Source organism: Bubalus kerabau, chromosome 2 (genome assembly GCF_029407905.1).
Source record: "Bubalus kerabau isolate K-KA32 ecotype Philippines breed swamp buffalo chromosome 2, PCC_UOA_SB_1v2, whole genome shotgun sequence".
NCBI lineage: Eukaryota > Metazoa > Chordata > Mammalia > Artiodactyla > Bovidae > Bubalus > Bubalus kerabau.
In genome coordinates, this window is record NC_073625.1 from 136,265,293 (window position 1) to 136,280,516 (window position 15,224).

At 42.9% G+C, this 15,224-nt stretch overlaps 1 protein-coding gene across 7 annotated transcripts in view; it reads left to right on the forward strand.

Annotated features, from left to right (window-relative positions):
• Positions 1-5,680: 5,680 nt before the first annotated feature.
• The window catches only part of TBL1XR1 (TBL1X/Y related 1), a 179,530-nt gene continuing 169,986 nt past the window's right edge, over positions 5,681-15,224 (forward strand). For 4 of the 7 annotated variants that reach the window (XM_055569002.1, XM_055569006.1, XM_055569003.1 and 1 more), the window contains exon 1: positions 5,686-5,825. The gene's annotated coding sequence lies outside the window, so the exon portion shown is untranslated. Of the gene's footprint in view, positions 5,826-15,224 lie in introns of all 7 variants that reach the window. The other 3 variants (XM_055569004.1, XM_055569005.1, XM_055569008.1) reach the window with 1 other exon arrangement.

Genomic DNA, 15,224 nt, shown 5'->3' on the forward strand with positions numbered 1-15,224 from the left:
TATTGTAAAGCAATTATCCTCCAATTAAAAATAAATAAAATGTACACAGAGTTTAGCATCTTTTAACCAGGTCTTGCCACCATCCCCCACGTGCCATTCTCTCATTGGGATTTCTACATTAGTCCCTAACCAGTTGTCCCCTTTCCACTGTTGCACAACTGCACTCGACACTGCCCATAATAAAAGAGAAGTTGGATCAAGTCATTTCTCCACTCAAAACCTTCTGATGGCTTTCCATCTCATGAAAAGAAAAAGACCTTCACATCTGGTTCCTGACTCCCTCTTTGGCCACTGCTTGGCTCACTGGCATCATTTTTACCCCTAAATACAGCTTTTGCCTCTGTTCTTTTGTATTTGCTTCCCTGGTGGCTCAGAAGGTAAAGAATCTGCTTGCAGTGCAGGAGACCTGAGTTTATTCCCGGGGTTGGGAAGATCCCCTGGAGAAGGGAACAGCTACACACTCCAGAATTCTGGCCTGAAGAATTGCATGTACAGATGGGCCTGGCAGCTACAGTCCATGGGGTCACAAAGATTCGCATGACTGAGAGACTTTTACCTTCTCACCCTCCTGTATTTGATATCCCTTCCTCCTCCTTCTGCTTTTGTCCACTCACCCCCCAATTTTGTTTCCTGCTCACAGGTCACCTTAACTGAGCAGCCTCCTCTAAAAGCCCTATCTAAACTAATATATGCTCCCAACCATCTTCCCATCTTCTTTTATTTAAGGTTGGTACGTGTCATTTACCTGACTTACTAGCACTTAGGTATGGTCATATGCCCAAGTCCTGGCCAAGTGAGTCTGAGTGGAAGTGATAAGCACAACTGCCAGGACGAGTCTTGAAAGAGCCCAGTGACTGGCATTTGAATGTGATGGCAGGAGCCAGAAAGGCTAAGTTAGGCAACCAGTAATAAGATATGTGTTGAGCTAGTAGAACAAACTGGGTCCTTTTTACATTACCAGTTCTGTAATGCTTACATTGGAATGGCCACGTTAGAGAATAAATTTTTATCTTGTTTAAACCATTTTTTACATTGCCTTTGTTATGGAAGCCAAACTATAGCCTAATATGTGTGCCATGCTGTTACTTCAGTGGTGTCTGATTCTCTGTGACCTCATGGACTGTAACCTGTCAGGCTCCTCTGTCCATGGGGTTCTCCAGACAAGAATACTGGAGTGGGTTGCCATTCCTTCTTCAGGGATCTTCCTGACCTAGGGGTCGAATCTGCGTCTCTTATGTCTCCTGCATTGGAGGTTCTTCACCACTAGCGCCACCTGGGAAGCGCATGTATTTTTTGAAATCTGTCCTCCCAACCCCCTCCTGACTGGACTGGACCATAAATTCCTTGCGGGTAACTTCTTGAATAAAAGTTTGTGGAATGAATAGCAAAACCATCAACATAACGTGCAGCCTTGATCACTGCCCAAGGAAGCACATGGCTGGTCAGTATAAGTAAGTGATGGGTACAGCAGTATGCTCTGTGTGTGGCTGGTTTTCTATTCTGACTAATCACAAAGGCAGGATACGACCTGCTATTTCCATTATCTGAGAGGCATAAATACTTGTAAGATGGTTGTGTGTCGCTTTTGTAATTTAAATGAAGACTCCCAAGTAAAGTTCATTGTTGTAATGAAATCGGGTCACAGAGTCATGGAAAACTGACAAGGTTCACACTGATGAGGAAAGGTCAAATGTCGTCTGCTAAGCACAGATGGAGAAAAGGAGCTTGTATGCTGAGATCCTGAGATGTGTGTCTGAGATGCATTGCTGTGGATGGCAAACCCTGAACACTGGAAGAGCCACAAAGAATTACACAAACTAGTCAGAATGAAACAGAAATATATCACAGGGTGCCAGAGAGACGCTTGAGGGTAAATGCTGCAGACACAAAGCCACTGAGTTCCCGGGTGAGTAAAAATACGAAAAAGAGTTACAGTGCCAGGATCATATTTTTGGTATCAGATGTCTTTTTCATGTTATTAAGTTTGTTTTGAATATTTTAATCACATAGATCAGCTCATGTAAACAACTTAAAACATCACGGTGGCTTTAAAAATATAGCAATGAGATCCTATAGTTCTGGGATTAAACCACCTTAATTTTAAAATGTTCTATTTCCTGAGTGATGAAAGTTGCAAAGGTGTAGGCTATCTTGCCATTCCACACCCCCGGGTGTAATATTACTGAAATAAGACAAGTCAAGATTTGTTTAGTCATTTTATAACAAACATGTAACTTCTGGTAACAGTTACTGGCCCCAGGTTTCTCTTTGTTGAGAGTTAGCTAGAAAGTTCAAGAGAACTTCTTAATAGTGTGCCTCTTTGCTAGAGGAGCCTGGTAGGCTGCAGTCCATGGGGTCAGGAAGAGTCAGACAGGACTGAAGGACTTCACTCACTTTGCTTTAAAATTTCTTAGTAACAATAATTTCTCTTTTTTAGAAACATATTAACATTTATATTCAAAGCATAAGGACAGCTTTTAGATTAGGACAAAGTATTGGAAATTGGTAACAATAGTTACTTCTTTGTTGTCAAGGCTTTCTTGCCTAACTATTGCATTTTGGTGAGGCCTCTGATCTGGTATACTACATGTGTTGGAATGATTAGTGGGTGGCGGTAACAATACATGTGACCTTTGTATGGTGCCTCATTTATCTGAGTATTTCATGTTGAAGCCACAATGTTTATCATATCAGATAGGTTCTGGAATATAGAAGTCAAAGGGATTGTTGTTGTTTAGTTGCTAAATTGGGTCTACTTATGGACTGTAGCCCTCCAGGCTGCTCTGTCTATGGGATTCTCCGGGCAAGAATACTGGAGTGGGTTGCCATTTCCTCCTCCAGGGGAGTCTTCTGGACCCAGGGATTGAACCAGTGTCTCCTGCATTGCAGGCAGACTCCTTTATCACTGAGCCACCGGGGAAGCCCCTAAGCCTCACTTAAAACCCCTTCACAGGGAGAACCAAGGCTTTTCCACACTGGGTGCTTTTATTTGTCCAAAGGTCACTTCAAGTCTGTCTTCAGTAAGCACAGGGGAGGAAGTTCACTTTACTGGAACAAGTTTATGGCACAGGTCCCCACCTTTGGTGACTATTCTCATGATATTCAAATGAAGTCATTTATGCACAGAAATACTTTATAAACTTCAAGGATATAAACAAATGATTATTATTACCAATGTGATAATAACAATTTAGGAATTTCTGTTAGGAAAGATAGCAGCTTGGTGTAGGGTCTAAGAATTTCAGGCTGGAAGCCCTGGACCCTAAGGACCTGAGGCAGGGTGGGCCCTCCCTTGTGAAGGGAGGGAATGAGGTCATTTCAAGGGAAGGTAAGTCTGGGATCCTCGGTTTGGAGATGACCCTGTCAAGAAACAGTGTGAGGAGTCCTCATTCACTAGATTGGTGGTTTGATTTTCCAGTAGCTACTGCCTGAACAGGACCCACACCCGGTGGCACAATGTGAAAATTCAAGCTAGACCGATAGATGTGTTTCACTGGGTGGCTCAGATAATGAACCCTAGTTGTACTGAGATAGCTTACTAATTGAACAGAAGATTATGCTTAGTGACATTTATATGTATTTCACTACAAATATTGACAAAAAAAGTAAAATATATTTTCACTGCTTCTGAAAAGCGCCTTTGCAAAAGGTGCTAGTTCTGCAGTCAGTCTGAGCTTCAGAATCTTTCTGATGCAAAACCAGCTCTCTTTGTGCTGTTTCCCTGTACACTCAATACAGTGTTTTGGAAACCTGCAGTTATCTAAATTCCCATCGGATGACATTGTTTAATCTAACATTCCCTCTTTCATATATGAAAATAGCTCTAAGGACAAACCACAGAGAGGCTTTGAACACTTTCTGGTGGTTGGGAGGGAGTTTCCAATCTCACTCCCTCTCTTCTGATGGTTTTCCTACCCCCTCCCCCACCTCCCCCAGCGAACATACAAAGGTCTGGAAAGGCCTCCAGCAGCTCCTCGAACTCAACAAGGGCAAGAGCCTTTGACTTTGGCCAAAAATGGGCACCTGTCTCATCACTGAGCTTATTAGGCCACCCAGAGTCCAGATGTGTAAAAGTTAGTTTTAATGAACTTTTTTTTGGTGTGAGAATTTAGGTCTCTGATACTGAGAGGAAACTACCATTGCTTTACAATAGTGAGTACCCCAATTTCCAAATATGAAAGTACAAAAGTAGGAAAACAGAACCCTTAACCTTTTAAAAAGGCTGCCAATTGTTATTTTACTCTGAAGACAGCAGTAACTGAAAATATCAACAAAAAAGGTTTCTTTCAGGCCAAATCTTAAAGTTAAAGGAGTAAGCTGCTTTTTTAATACCTTAGGCTTATACAAAGGTCCTAGAAAACCCCAAGCTCTGCTTTTTGAGGACCTTACACCGAACACATTTGTTTCAAACCTGTGAACTGCCACCCTTTCTAAAAACAACCCGCTGCCCTCATCAATATTGTTACATGATCACTAATCTAAGTTATAATCTATAAACCGCCTTGATGAGCTACAAAAAAAAGTAGACAAAGTGAATAAACTTCTACTGTCGATGCTGCCGTAGAGGTATGTATGTTTAGCAAACATTTAGTTCATTATTTTATTTTTGTAAAACGAGAACTGATCGACAAAACCTTTCAAACAGACCCACCAGACGATAAATACCACCATATGTTTAATTCACAGTACATTTGGGCATAAACACTTCAATTACAGCTTTGTGTTTGGTATCAAAACCCTTTTCTTGTGTGCGCGTGTTTTCTCCACAGATCCGGTGCTCTGGATCATATTTTGAAAATCGCTTATTACAGATAAAGCACCTTTCCAGGTAGGCTTCCGAGAAACATATGTATTTATGCACACAAAGGTGCGAGCAGCTCTTTTCCCAAACAAATGTCCATATGATGCCTGCGCCGCGCTCTCCGCACATGCTCACCGCGTGCGTGTGGCCCGCCGGCCGCGCCACGCTGCCCGGGTGCGCGCGGGGCCAGGCCGCCCCCGACCACGTCGGAGCCCGGCCGGCCTTCCCGGGAAAGATAACCGGCGCCTCCCCGCCCCCACCCGGCCCGGAGGCGCCCCGCACCCAGCGGCGCGCGGCGGTGGGGGCGGGGCGGCCGGGGGCCCGGCGGCGCCTGGGAGCGCCCGCAGGTCTTGCTTTCTTTTTAAACGCCTGCGCCGCACCCGCCCAGCCCCCAGCGCCGCCGCGGCGGGCGGGAGGCAGAGGAGCGGGGCCGGCGGAGGCCCCCCCCCCCCGCCGCGCCGCCGCCGCCGCCGCCGCCTCCCCGCGTCCGCCGCGCCCCTCCCCCGCCGGCCCCTCCCCCGCGCGCCCGCCCGGCGCAGGCCGCTCGGGTTTGTTTTGCTGCGCGGCCGCCGCCGCCGCCGCCGCGGGCCTCGCGAGCTCATTTGTGCCTGGCTGGTCCCCATTCCTCTCTCCCCAGTGTTGAGTGTCTGAGCCGTTGGCTGCTCCGAACCGTTTGGCTCTTTCCCTTAGTAACAGCTTTTACCTTCTGCCTCAATTCCTCTCCCGCTCGCGCCCTTCCCCCGCGCGCCGCCTCCCCCCGCCGCCGGCCGCGTGCGCCCCCGCCCCTCCCCCCGCGGCGGGAGCACCTCCGCTCGCCACCTGGGGACCCGCGCCGCGCTCCCCGCCCCCGCCCGCCCGGCGCCCATCCCCCGCGCCCTCCGCTCGCCGGGGTTATAATTGCCTCTCACCCCCCGGAGGGGTTATTTTGGGGGTGGTTGGAGGTGGCGGCGGCGGCGAGGAGGGGAATTTCCTTGTGCCTCCATTCCCGGGAGGGGGGAGCGGCGTCGGAGGCCACCGTTTCCAGGTAAGCGCCGGGGGCCGGACCCCGGGGTGGGGGCGGCCGCGGGCCGGGGCGGGGGGCGCGGGCCGCGGTGGTCTGGGGGGCGCCAGGCCGCGGTGGTGGTGGGGGGGATGGGCGCAAGTGGAACATGCATTTTTCAACTTGGCCCTTCGGGGAGCTGGGCGTTTGGTGGGGGAGGGGAGGGAGGGACGGCATTTAGGGTGCCCCATCCCCCCTTTTTGCTCTCCCAGGCTTCTTTGAAATGCTCACGTGCCTGCCCACCCCCTACCCTTTCCTGGTCCCGGGGGATCCTCACCCTTATTATGTTGTTGTCCCCGAAAATTGTGCACGTCGGCCTGCTCCCCCTCTTCCACCCTTCATGCATTTACACCCCCTTTTTGTGTGTGTGTATGTGTCTGTGGGGGAGGCTTTCAGGAAAGAATTTGCAGCAAATTGAATCAAGGAGCCATCATGAGGCCGACTCCTTTATAGCCTATTTTTAGCAGGGGAGAGGGCTTCGGTGCACGTTTTCTGGCGAAACCTCGGGCTGCGATGGAAGTCCGCGCCCCTCCCCCGGCGCGGCCCAGGCCCCGGCGCTGCGACCCCGGCTGGCGTGCGGGGGGCGGCTGTTGGGGCGCGCGTCCTGGGCGGGGGTGCAGGGGGGGAGGGGCGCGCGGCCGCAGGGCCGCACTCCGGGACGTGTTTATTTGTAACTTAGAGCTTTTTAGCGTCTTGAGGAGGCATTTGATAGAGCCTTTTTGAAGTTGGGTTCAGAAGTGTAGAATTGGCAAAGTTATTGCTAGCTTCCTGGTAAGTTTTGGGTGGCTCAGAGTCACATTATTTTCTGACAGTGTAAAGGCCACGTTGTGAGGGTGGTTTCTCGGTAACTTCCTCTTTGCAACCAATGTCATTTTTTGAACAGCAGCAGACTTTTATTTCAGTGAAATATTAATCTGAAATGGCAGCTCGAGGGAAGCCATGCGTGTGTGAGCGTGTTCAGTATTTTTGGAAGTTCCTAATTTGCTGAAATAGGCATCACTTTGCAGGGGCAACCGAGAATAAATTTGGGTTGTGAAAATGTTGTGTTTCATGTAAAATTTGAGTTGTAATGGCTTTTAAAAAATGCTCCCGTTCTTACCTTATCTAATGATATTCTCGAAAATAATGTGGTGATTACGAATGACTAAAGTGTTGGAACCAAGTTAAAAACTAGATTTTTCTGTGTCTGGAGTTTGCTTAAAACGGTGGACTGTGCGAGCACCAAGGTGAAGAGTTTTAGTGCCTATATGATTTATAGTTGACTGAGGGAAGTTGACTGTTGGCTTTCTGGTTTTCCAGGCAAGACCCTTCTGTTGATCTAAACAAGCTTGCTCATAAAATATGGTGGGTGAAATGTAGGTTATTTTTAGTCTGAATGGTTTAATTCCCCCTCCCCCATATAATTAGGTAATCATTTCCCTCCCCCCTTTTTTCCTAAAGACTCCTTTATCTGGTCGGATAATATGAGGCCCTGGTGGTGGTTTCATTTACTTAAAAAAGTGATAAATATCCTGATTACACGCTGAAGATACAGTGAGTGACTTTTTGGTTTTCCCAGTGTGGTTTATTTTCATATTTGTTAAATCAGACTCATGCTGCATTGGTGTATTTTAGTAATTTTGACTTCCTGGGACTGTATGTTCTCACTCTTTTAATAAGTTTATAGTCTGGTGAAATAGGGCAGCTTTGTCTCCATGAAAACAGTGTGTATGTTGGGTTGTATCATGGGAGTTCATGGCAAGCAGGCTTCGGAAATTATCATTGAGCGCCGTTCTAGAAATAGCGTTTACCTGTGGAGGAGGGGCAGCAGAAAATATGCCTGAGAGTGGTTAGGCTTGTGATTTGTGTTTATACTTTTTGCTCTTAAATCGAGGTTTTCCTGCTTCTTTGGAATATGTTTTTTTTTTTCACCTCAATTCTGCTGTCTTGCACCATGTGATATATGTAATCACAACCATTAAATCCATAAACGACTATTTTTTTTTTTTTTTTTTTTTTTTTTGCCGTTTGAGTTGTTACAATCGGACCTAGAGGGCAAAGCGCTAAACTGAATGGGGTATGAAAACAATACGTACAAGGAAAAAGTTTTTCTTACTGTTAAGGAACTTAATTATTTGTTAATGCCATAAAAATTGTTGCAAGGGTCACCATTAGTTTTATAAGAGGTTTTTTTATTCCCACGTGTACCAGCTTTGGTTGTTAGTACGGGGAACACCCGTGGTAAATGGGATGGCCCCTTGTGAAGGTTATATTTTTTCATTGGTTGTTTCAAAGAAGTGTTGACTATTTTAATAACTTTTTTGCACATGTTCAGAGATCTTTGTTAGGTCTGTTCTCAACATAAGATTTATCATGATTACCACGAGAACATACCCAGGAGGAGAATAAGAAGTAACTGCTTCCTGTGTACTGGGAGCCTTTCAGGCTAATGTGCAGAAAGGGCAGAATGACTATAAACATAGGGGTTACTGATAAGAGATGAGACTGACTAATGGACCTTTTGAATGACAACCTGTTGAACAAATATATCTGTTCATATATAGCAATGAAATATAAGTACAACCTTGTCAAATGGGTAGCTGATAAAGGGATTCATCTCCAATTTACTACAGCAGTTATTACTACAAAGAATTTCTGACTTGACATATTTTGAGGAAGACATAATTTATTGGATTTATTCATTTTCTGTGTTATTTGTAGAAAAAGAATTGAGAAGAATGTGAATAGTTGTAAGTCAGGGGAGAGAGATGGCAGAAATATTGACACTGTCTGGGACTTTGTATTTTTCTAGTACATGGAATTTGACTCATTTCAAATGACATTTATAGTGTAAGTCACTAACATGCAAAAAGAAAAAAAAAAGCAGTACACCGCCACAGTACAGAAAGGCTAGGACCCCAGGGCTGTGTGCAGACAACTGGTAAGAGTGTGGTCTGATTTGGGAGACCACATGTTGGTATATACTATTCTATTGCCAAGAGATACTTGAATTTAAAAACCTATGTGAGAGAGGCTATGCTGGAGAGGTTTACTGTTCACCATCTCTGGGTTTGGACTCCCTAAGAGTACCATTAATAGCCCTTTTAGCAGGAGTCCAAGGAAAGGAACTCTGCTTGGGCTGTACTCTAGGAAAGGTGTGAGGTGCTTTGCTACGTCATTCATACCCCAGTCTAATCCTGAGCTGCGTAGTATTTGTGGATGCTAAAACAGTGAGGTGAAGATAAGTTAATTCACTTACTTGTTCAAGGCCACAGAAGGATCAAATGATGCACTAGTATTCAGACCTTTGTTTGAGCCCTAGTCCATTTTATTTCTAGATGACTTTAGCTGGGCCTAAGTTTTGTCAGTCTTATCTGTAGATATCTTTTGAAAAACTACTGTTTTTAATGAAGTTTATAATTCTATAATTGGGGTTGCTACTAACTGGGTCATGTCATTGTGTAGATAAATGAAATTCATAAGGCTCACGTATCATTGGCTTAACTCTCTAGAACTGTTTATTAGTAATAAGATGTAATCTTCTTGTCCACTGCTGAGTTTCCGACTTTAAGATTCACTGCAGTGATGTAGCCTCTCCACATACTGCCAGCAGAAATAAGGAAATGTGATTCCATACTTAAACTTAAGTAGGAAAAGCAGATCCTCAGAGCACATATTTCTGAAAACTCGTGTAAGAAAAATCATAAAAGTCATTTTGTGCAGCTTGCAGATTCTGTCAGGCGTTCTCAAGGTGAACTCCCCAGCTTCAGACTCAGGCTTCATCCCTTACTAATTTTATCACCTTGTGGGAGCAACTCCACTGTGTCTTAGCTTGCTCCTCTGTGTAGTGGGACAGTCAACTTCATAGAGTTGAGCAGATTAAGAGAATTATATATGTGCTACAACTAGAGATTATCATCCTAAGTGGAATAAGTCAAAGAGATACATACTGTATGATATGCGTGAAATCTAAAATACGGTACAAATGAATTATCTACAGAACAGAAGCAGACTTCCAGACACGGAGAGCAGACTAGCCGCTGCCAAGAGGGAGGGGGAAGGAAACGGATGGGCTGGGAGTTTGGGGTTGGTAGGTGCAAACTATTACATTTAGAATGGATACACAACGAGCACAGGGAACTATAGCCAGTCTCGTGGAATAAATCATAGTGGAAAAGAATATATGTATAAAAATGTGTATGTGTGTATAATTGAGACACTTGCTGTACAGTAGAAATTAGCACAACAATGTAAATCAGCTATTGCTGAATTTAGTTGCTAAGTCGTGTCCGACTCTTTTGCGACCCTATGGACTGTAACCCGCCAGGCTCCTCTGTCCGTGGGATTCCCCAGGCAAGAATACAAGGAAGGAAATGAGTTGCCATTTCCTCCTCCAGGGGATATTCCGTTTCTCCTGCATTGGCAGGAGGATTCCTTACTGTCGAGCCATTAGGATACTTTGGTTTAAAAAAAAAAAAAAGTATGTGTAAGTTGCTGAGAGCAGTAGCCGACAAATAAGCATTATGGAAATGTAAGGTGATTAGGATGATGATGGCTTTGGATTTGAAGTTTGCTTCTTTGCATTACATTTTATTTACTTGTTATTTAAGTAGGGGCATAATGTCATAGGAAGTATTTAGCGGTTTATTTCCTGAATTCTTGGGCAAAATAGTTGACATATGCTTAGCGTAATTTATTTACTCCTGAAGTTGTGACTTAAGTAAGGCTTACTTGAAGCATTAGGCTGGGTTGTAACTAAGTGGAAGCTTTAGTTCCATGGCTGGTGTAGGCAGTGGTGGGTCTTTGTGTCTTTGTTGCTGTCCTTCTGTTGCTTGGACTTGGACCTTTTAATTCTGCTTGAACCATTTGAAATCTTTTCTAACTCTTTTTAAATAAAGAGAGATTTAATTTTTCGAGGATGGATCCGCAGTGTCTAGGATCTATCTGCTTTTTAAATTGGAGTGATTACTTTAAGTAGGTTATTTTCTTCAGTCTCCACCTTTTATCTGTGTTAGTGTTCTACATTTTCAGCTGCTATCAAGACAGTTCCGCTTGGAGGTTCTGTTCCTTTGAAGTATCCTTGAGCCTTATTTTCCCTTCCCATTTTTTGTCACTCTTAATTCAGCAGTAGTGTTAACTACTACTAGAATTCTATGTGTCAGGACCACAAAGGTGCTTTGGCAGGTACTTGTGACTGAGTGACTGCTCTTTTAATTACCAACTGCTTGGGAACAAAGGCTCAGGTAGCAAGGAAGGGGTGCTGAGAGGGACTTGAGCCCAGTGTGTCTGACTTCTAGGCCTTGTTCTTAACTAGCAGTCTCTTCTCGGTGAAGGAAGGAATGAATAAATGGGTTTAGGTTTCTGGGTCATTGCTTTACTTTTCTGGCCGGGTGCTTTGGGCAGCCTTCTTCATTCTGTCTTCTCTAACTGCCGACAGTGTAATGCATTTAAATATTGGTTCATCATGTCAGTTCCCCTGCTGAAGAACCCATTATGGCTTCCTTTTGCCAACTGGATGTAGTTCATATGCTTCAAGTCTGGCCTTTAAGGCTCCATTCTAACCTGTTCAGCTTTATTTCCCACTCTTCGCCAACTGGGATTCTTGCTTGCCTGTCAAGTAAACACTGCCGTTTTGTCATACTCACTACTCTGCCTTCGCGTGTGCTGTTCTTCCCTTTGTCCTTTTTATAGCCTAGTTTCAGTCCCACTTTGATGAGGCTTTTTCTGGCCATCCTGACTCAGGCTATTTTTTCTCTGAGATTGGATTGGATTTAATGAATGTCGCAGACTCCATAATTATTTATTGTTTTGTGAGAATGTGTCACATTGCCTCAACTACAATTAGATTTCTTGAAGGAAAGGACCATTTTCCTTAGCTGCTCAGTCATGTCCTACTCTTTGTGACCCCATGGACTGTAGCCCACCAGACTCCTCTGTCCATGGGTTTCTCCAGGCAAGAATACTGGAATGGGTTGCCATTTCCTTCTCCAATTTTCCATAGAGTATGTAGCAAAATTCTTGACTTTTGTACTATACTATCTTCATGATAAAATGGATTGTTTCTATGAGGGCCCATGTTTAAATAAGAACAGTGACAGTCCTGTTTCACTCTTGGTACTGTGTCAAGCTTCTTTTTGAATTAACCCTTCAAAGTTTAGTTATACTATAGTCACATAACCATTAATTTGAATTTTGATGTTGCCAATGTTGACAAGGAAGGGGAAAAAAAGAACCTAGTCATTATTTAGAGTGAATTGAAAGTGGATAGTTTTATTCTCTTAATCCTGGGATAGTAGCCACAGTCCTGGTGAAAGACCTAGTCTAGAAATCATGTCACGCTAAATTGGCTTTATCTGATTTTATTTGTGTTGTTATGAAACTTAAGATTTTTGGATTTTATTTTTTTAATTGTCAGGTTTTTTTGCTTACTGTTTTCTCGGTAGTATGTCTAAATAAGGTTATGTTTTTAGCTCTCACTATTTGTGACAGCCTTCTGACCACACTGGAATCCCATTTGAGCTGTTACTATGAATGTGTTAACTATCTATCATACAGCGTCAGTGGGTTCCGTCTCTCAGAGGAATGTCATTGTAACCATCTCTCTTCAATAGTTTTCCTTCTTTTTTTTTGACCATGCGACATGTGGGACCTTAGTGTCCCAACTAGTGATTGAACCCGTGCCACCTCGGTGGAAGTACAGAGTCTTAACCACTGGACCACCAGTGAATTCCCTCTTCAGTAGTATTTTGTGGTAAAGAGGTACCAATCCACCTGGGTGATTTATTCTAAAGGCAACTATCTTGGTATTATGTCCTTTTGAAATTTTTAACATTTAGAGTTTTAAGATAGAAGGTTTCAGTGTCAAAATAAGTTGAATGTTACCCTGTTTTGTGAGAGCTTGGATTCACAGCTCAGAAATAGTACAGTCAGACCATAAGGGTCATGCTGGAAGATCAGAAGTTCCATTTCAGTAAATGGAGAGTTCCAGAGGGTTAAGGAAGATATTTATGTGAAATGTCAACTTGAGGACTAAATGAGGAAGACTAGGTATTGAATGTTTAAACTGGGGAGTTTGCCACCTGTTTCCCTCTTTATTGAACATTTCTTTCAGGAGGTAGAATTTAAAATACAGAAGAAACCACAGCAGTCAGGGGTCAGAGATGGTCATTCCAGAGTCGTCTTTATGTTATTTTTATGTGAAATTGTACTCGGGACTCTCAAACTTTTTTTTTTTTTTAAACAAAGGTGAGGTTTTCTGTTTTTAAGCAATTTAAAACAAAGAATTTTTGTTAAGGACTAGATATCAATCTGCATATTTGTCTGAGATCAAAGTTGGTACCGTAGCTTTCCTCTTTTTCCCTCCCTCACTTCCTTCCTTCCCTTCTGCCTGCCTTCCTTCTGCATTGTATCCTGAGTGATAGGCATCATAACAGGGTGACAAGTGCCTTGGTGGTTAGTGGATGTTTGTGTTTTTGTTCTTAACTGCTTATGTACCTGAATGGTGGATAGCATTTTAACGTGGATTCAATATTAAGTGAATTTTTTGCCCCCCCCCCCGCAAAACCATAGTTATATGGCTTAGTCATTTAGTTTCCAGAAAGGTATAAGAGGATAAGATGAAATGCTTCCTAAAGTTTGCTCTTTCATTCTACCAATACTTATACAATCAATTCCTATATTAAAATTCTGAGATTTTTGTCATTTAATTTTGTGATTTTTTTTTTTTTTTGAGAGAGATCTAAATTTTCTTAGTATATTGGAGGACCGAAAAATCTACATCTTACATAGAATAATAAATAGGAAGTACTTGACATTAGTGTAAGCAAACACCTTGCCAGAGTTTAACAGTTAATAGCATATTTTAGTGGTTACCTTCAACTGCTAATGGAGCACGACTTAAGGGTTAGGGAGAGGTGTTTTATGCTTTCCCCTTAATTTGAGCAGGCTAATTGGGTAGAGTGTGTACTAATTTTGTTCCATTTCTATTTTGTGATTGTCAGATGTCATTAACTGGCAGTGTAAGGCAATTGGGTCATCTACTTCGGGTTTGTGAAATAAGGTAATGGGAATAGGTAATGGATGAATTTCCTTAATATTTTTTTCATTTTCTGTATGATTATTATTTTATAGGATAAAATTTATCGTGTGTGTGAATTTTTAGATGCTGTTTGTAGCTGTATCAATGTTTTTTGTCATCTTTTATTTTAAAATGTATAATGCAGTATACTTGAAAATTTTTCACCCACTTAAGTGATGGATTTTCCCTAAGTCACCTTTGTCTGTTTTTCTTAGTAAGCAAATATATATTTGGAGATCTTAAACTGGGGTTTGGAGTGAAGCCTGTTGCTCTATCAGGGAAATACCAATAACTTTCCTATTCTTGTGCAAAAACTAACAGACCCTTTTTACTTCTTTGACCTTGGACTTCTATATGTCCTGCCAGCAGAGGTCACCAGTTTTAACACCTGGTGGGAGATGTTTTGTGTGTACTGTTTCTATACAGATTTTGTTTAGACTTGATGTTTATAACTTTCTAGTATTTTTAAGATCTTCTCAAAGATACATTTAAATGAAAAAACATGGAGGCAGAAAAGATCTTGTACAGTTGTCTGCCATTTTAGCGTAACAAGAGGGGGAGGAATGGAAAGGACACACAGGGTGGAGTGTGCGTGTGTGCTTGTGTGTGTTGTGTGTACGTTTATGTGTTCCAGGTGACTCCAGCAGGATACACAGGAGACCAGTGACAGGGTTTGGGGAGTGGGGTTGAGGTGGGAAGATCATGTGGTCAGATGTGGGAAAGATTTATGTTCATCTTTAGAACTGCTTGAATTTTACTATGTTAGTATTACCATTTCAAAAAAAGTAGCGGTTGTGAAAGAGCAAGACATCCAGTTAAGAATTCTTAATCTTCCTAGTTCTTTCAGTTTGAACTGTCAGAAGAAGACAGAAAACTGTTAATTTCTTCCATGCATTCCAGTTAGTTCTTAAAGAGCTGGAACTGTATATATTTTTGCGAAAACTTATTTTTATTTTTCAGATTTGTTGGCAGAATTAGTCACTGAATATGATTAAAATGTGTTATTTCTGTGTCATGATTGGGTCATAGGACCAGTGGAATTGTTTAGTGATAGCAAACTGATGATTTTGGAGTCATGTCCCTGGTTGATAATTTGAAATTAACTCGATGCAAAGAGATGTTGGCTACAGCAGTGTTGCTTGATTTCAAAAGTGTTGTTTTGTCAGGGCTTTGGAAATTGGGTGAAAGTGGAAGTTCTCATAGTTTAGTAAATTTCAGTAATTATGATAGTCTGTGGTATAATGGGATTTGTGGAATTGTAGATTGTGATATTGCATGGATTCTAACATTACTTGTGAGTTTGGATAAATGTGTTATTGACTCCAAGG